Here is a 6000-nt window from a genome sequence, read left to right on the forward strand (position 1 = left end):
ATAATGGATTTTTCTGAAAAGCAGAGAATGTGCTCCTCATTCTCCACAGCTGATGCCATCAGATTGTGTGGCCACAGGTGCCCCAGTCGTTGCCTCAGCCCCACAGAAGTTCCTCAGGGGGACGGACAGGAAAACATCAGAGCACTATCTAAAATCTTTCATAGTAAGTGTGGCCTAGCATTTTCTGCCAGTTTCCGCATAATCCTCTTTCTTAATAGTCCAAAAATCACAGCTAGAATAAGCGTTGTGCCTCATGTCAAAGAATAGAGAACAGTACATTTCTCAAATAACACCATCATTACAGAAGTATTTTTTTCAATCTCCTTTTGGGGAAATTATTTCTCTTTCTTGCATTTTTCAGGCAGAATGAAAATGGAGCCAATGAAAGGAAATTAAATTTTGGGACTCCCAAAGTCATGTAGCCAAAGGGAAAAGTCAAGCTGGGAACTTGGTCACGCAAACCTGCCTCTCCAGTTTGGCTCCTAAGTAAGATGGCTACAAGGTGAAAAGCTACATGCCTCCCCTATATTTTGCCTACAAGGACATTCCTGATGAGCTGCAAGATCTTTTAAGGTGTTTCTGTTAAAATTTCACCATGGCAATGCAAATTGATAGCTTATCTTTATAGGTGCAGTTACCCACAGCCCACCAGACACAAATGCCTATCTGATTATTCCCTTACCCCATTTTTGCCTGTGTTATCATATATGTAAAATGCAGATTCTCTGCATTTTTCCTCTGCCCCATTTGTCTAGGTCACCTTATGAAAAAAAAATTGCAGATTCACTGAGCCAGACAAAGGCATGAATGACTATTTTTTCCCTAACTCCCTGTTACATGCAAATTGTGTACTTCTCAATATCCCGCCCTTTCCCCTTTAAATTTTGAGCCCCGAAAATCATCTTCAGAGAAAGGCAAAGATCTGTCTTCTGGGTGTGTGTCTTTAATTTTGGCAAATAAATTTCCTAAAATGATTGAGACTTGCCTTATCATTTTTCTCCATTGACAAGCCTAATAATAATATTTGATAGATCTTTGAAAATCAATCTGTAGTTATTCATATTCAAATTTAAAACGACTCTAGCGTTTTTCTTAAAAACAATGAGTAAGGCCTTATAATTGTGAAAATAAGAGTCTATCACTGCGAGCTTCCCAAAATCAATGGAAGGCTGAAATTTACCACAGAACCCAGGGTCAGGAAATTATGAAATCACCAAATAATCAAATGCTAGCAGCCTTCCAAATACCAATACTTTGTGTATGTTAGTATGTGTGTGTAATTTCATGTATGTGTGTGTATATATTTATATATATATTTTTATAGTAAATATATATTTCATGTACATATCAAAATACACTTAGTTATCATTATAATATGTGGTAAAAGAAAAAATCTAGTATATAACATGTGAGTCTGAGGATCTAATTTAGTGTTTCTTGACAGAATAATATTTAAGCAATAAATCCAGGAAAGACAAAAACATTAATAAGAGTTAACTAGGCAAAAGGGAGAGTATTCTATTGCGGAAAGCTTAGCATGAAACGTTTGGACAAATATCAATCCGGTTTATTTCAGATATCATATATATGTGTGTTCATTTGGGACTCATCATAATCCCAAAAAAAAAATCTTGAATGCCATAATACCAAATGTTGAAATCCCAAAAGATTTTTGATTCCCAAAATAAAATTCTGTAAAAAATAATTAAAACTTTTTTTTTTTTTTTTTTTGAGATGGAGTCTCACTCTGTCACCCAGGCTGGAGTGCAGTGGTGCAATCTCGGCTCATTGCAAGCTCCGCCTCCCGGGTTCACACCATTTTCCTGCCTCAGCCTCCCGAGTAGCTGGGACTGCAGGCAACCACCACCATGCCCGGCTAAATTTTTTGTACTTTTAGTAGAGACGGGGTTTCACCATGTTAGCCAGGATGGTCTCGATCTCCTGACCTCGTGATCCACCCACCTCGGCCTCCCAAAGTGCTAGGATTACAGGCTTGAGCCACTGCGCCCAGCCTTAAAACTCTTTAGAAGATATTTATTAACATTTTTTAAAAGGAGATTTGAGAAACATAGGGAACATGACAGATCACTTCATAGACCACTTCACACAATAAAATAGGCAGTAATAACACACAAATTTTTGTAAGCATAAACATTCAGCTATACTAATGATGGTCTCATAGATCCAACAGATATGAGCAGATAACCTGTGTGTAAAGAAGTAGGTCAAAAGGGGAAATGAATAAATGCATATTACTACAGTTGATATTTTTGTGCATCCAGCTTTCTAACTGTTGTCCTTTGAAATATTGTGACAATCTCATTCTTTTTAGGAGATTAATAAAAAAATCATGATGGGTCATCATTTCATACGCAGTTTCAAAGAGCAGAAGTCTTGAGAAATTTTATTTCAAAAATACAGATGTGCAAAAAGGGCATCTTTTCATTTACTGAGGAAGTTTCAACATTTTTATGTACACTAGCAATGCTTATGCATAGTCAATATACACTAATACACTTTTGTATAGCCAAATTAGCAAAAAATGCATTAAATGAATTAGAACTCTCTAAAGTATCTGCACAATTTAGAGCTCCAGTATTGAAAATGATGCAAAAGATAAATACATAGTATAGCGAATTGTAAAAAATAATTCTGACAATTTAAAATACTAAAAGAAGAAAAGAAAAAAACTAAAACAGAAAATTTGACCTATGAAAAAGTGTATTGTAATGATAGATTATGGCAATTGCTTGAAGATTGTCCAGAAGAGCCAGCTGAATTTTGTAATCATTATATGTTGAAGTCTTGCATCATGATGAATAGTTGCCTTTTGTTTGTTTGTTTTGTTTTTTGTTTGCTTGTTTTCAGTTTAGTTTTCTTTTATTTTTTAGGACATTGCTTTCCTCAGAGAATGCCCTGACATTTATTTTCTAGGAGACACTGCCCTTTTTGAAATCCTTCAATGATTAGATATACAATAACGTGAGCATTCCATATTAAATATTTTCATCCTCTGAGCCATGCTTCTATGTTGTTTTTGGTATGCAGAAATCTATACACACTCTTATACAGACCACATGCACTCATATACATATCGCAAATTAGGTGGAAACAATACAGGTGATTGAACAGCAACATTGTTGCATAAGTATCGTCTTATCAGGCACATAACTATCAGCAATACAGTAATTTCAATGGCTTCTTCTGGCAAATGCAGCTTTAATTCATTAAAAGCTCCTGCAACGTCAACAGCTAGAAAGAATGCCACTTCAGGCAAATCATATGTTTTTAAATTGAAGGTTTTGTTATTGCCATATCATTCTGCCAATCCGCTGATCATGATTTTCCATCAAACACAGTGGACTGTATGGGAAAACAAACATTATTGGTAACACCTTGACATTCACTTTTAGAAGCCTTGATTACACCTAATTCCCAATCCGTCATTATGGTTTAAGGATTCAATTAAAATCCATTCTATTCTGTAAAATCGACCAAATCTTCAAATAACTTTGTATAAAGTAATTCACTTTTTTTCAGTCACTCATACATAAACGAGTGGATAAGTTCTAGAATTTTTTAATCCAATGGAGGCATGAATTGTATACAGTTGATTAAAAAAATAGTGGGGACAGTTTTGAAAGTGCCATCCATTAGTCAAAGTGAAGTATGTGCTAGTTTTTCTATGATAGAATTAGTGGTAAATGTAAGAAGTATATCTTCTTTGACAGTCAAATCCATGCTTAACCAAGAATAGTTCACCAGTCAATGTGTTTTGTAATACAAGGGGGACCACAATATAGCAAGTGCCTTTGGTTCAGAAGATCACTGAGCTTGTCGAATTCTTTTTATTCTCTAATGAAGGGTGTTTTTTTGAAGGCAAGCGTGGCACTATGTGTGAAGGGGAAGACATTATACAGGACTGAATAATTGTTTCTTGTATTGTTGCCGTTTTTAATTCTTCCATGATTTACAAAGATTCCCTACACTTGTATTTGCAGAGTGGTTGTGGTCTACACATCTTTTAAGTATATGCTATCCATTTGAAAGTCTAGTTATTGTTTGACTGTGGCAATTAAGTGATTTTTCTGCTTTCTCAGCACCAATAATAATTAGCTTTTAAACTTCTATCTTTTACCATTAAGTAGCCTCATACACTTATGACAGCTTTTTTTTTTTTTTTTGTGAGGGAACAATTTCACAGATCCTTTCACTGTGTTTTAAGAAACATAGTAAAAAATAATGATATTTGGCTTTCCCAGTGCAAAATTGTTATTAGGATTCTCTAGAGAGACAGAACCAATAGGATATATATATATGGATTTATTATGGTAATTGGCTCACACAATTATGGTGGCCAAGAAGTTCCAGGACAGGCAATCTGCAAGCTGCAGGCCCTGGGATGCTGGTAGTATGGCTCAGACTGAAAGCCTCAGGACCTGAAGGATGACTGATGTAAGACCTGGAGTCCAAAGGCTGGAAAGCCTGGGTTCTGATATCCAAGGCAGCAGGAGAAGTTTGTCCCATATCTCAGAGACCAATTCACCTGAATCTGTTATCTCTTTGTCCCCAGTTGATTAGATGGCAGATCTTCCCAACCTAATCCACTCAGACTCACATTATTTGCTTTTGGAAGCACCCTCACAGGCATACCCGAAATAATACTTTATCAAGTTGCTATTCTTTTATTCAGTCAGGTTGATACATAAAATTAAGTTCACAAGTTCACCCCTTGTCAATGTGGCATGAATACACATCTTAAACCACGCTTAATCTCCAAATAAATAAAGTAACAGGTGACACTTAACATGATGCAATTATTCTGTGATTGTGATTTTTCAGGATTTTAGCGTTGCGACTTTTTATTTTAGGGATTTAGATTTTAGAGATTTTGATCTTTAGGAATTTTGATCTTTCATGATTTCAGCATTGGGGATTATGGCATCTAGGATTGTGTTTTCTGGGATTATAATCCAAACTCTTCACATATGCATATCTGTGCGTATGTACATATATGGAGGTGTCTGTGACAGTGTGTGTGTGTCGCCATCCAATATTGGATGACTTTGAACTTCTCTACTATTTCCTTATTTCAGCAACTATTTTTCAAGACTCTACATTGCATCATACAATGTACTGCATAAGAGAATAAAATGGTGACAAATAAGATAGTCCTTATTATAATAAAATCTAATCTCAGGGGAGAGATACTAATTTATATGTAAAATAACTGACAAGTGCTCTGAAGGAATTATTCATAGTCTTACGTGCATCTGCAAGAGGACACTTGGCCCCATCTGAGGGCTTAGAAAAGCCTCACAAAGGGCCAGGCGGGGTGGCTCACACCTTTAATCCCAGCACTTTGGGAGGCCAAGGGGGGCAAATCACAAGGTCAGGAGATCGAGACCATCCTGGCTAACACGGTGAAACCCTATCTCTACTAAAAATACAAAAATTAGCCGGGCGTGGTGGCGGGCGCCTGTAGTCCCAGCTGCTGGGGAGGCTGAGGCAGGAGAATGGCGTGAACCCAGAGGCAGAGCTTGCCGTGAGCCCACATCACACCACTGCACTCCAGCCTGGGCAACAGTTAGACTCCATCTCAAAAAAAAAAAAAAAAAAAGCCTCTCAAAGAAAAGTGGCATTTGTGTTAAAATCTGAAGAATAAGTAGCAGTTAACTATGCAAAAATATGGAAAGTTTTTAACACAGAGATATATCAAGTGAAAGGACCCAGGGGTATAAAGGACATGGCACTTTTGAAAACCAGTTTGATTAAAATGCAAGTACAAGAAAGAAATGGATCTGGAGCATAGCTATTGGGGCAGGAAGGGACCAAATTATTCATTACAGCAGGGCCTTACATATGAGCTCCACAAAACCTGTCTTCCTCTCTCATCATACTCCCACCCTCATTCAGTCCAAACCAGGGGCAAACATTCTTCTGAGTTTAATGTGTCCTATTTTGCTTGTAGGTCTTTGCATAACATATGTATCTATTTTG

This window comes from Symphalangus syndactylus, chromosome 6 (assembly GCF_028878055.3).
Source record: "Symphalangus syndactylus isolate Jambi chromosome 6, NHGRI_mSymSyn1-v2.1_pri, whole genome shotgun sequence".
NCBI lineage: Eukaryota > Metazoa > Chordata > Mammalia > Primates > Hylobatidae > Symphalangus > Symphalangus syndactylus.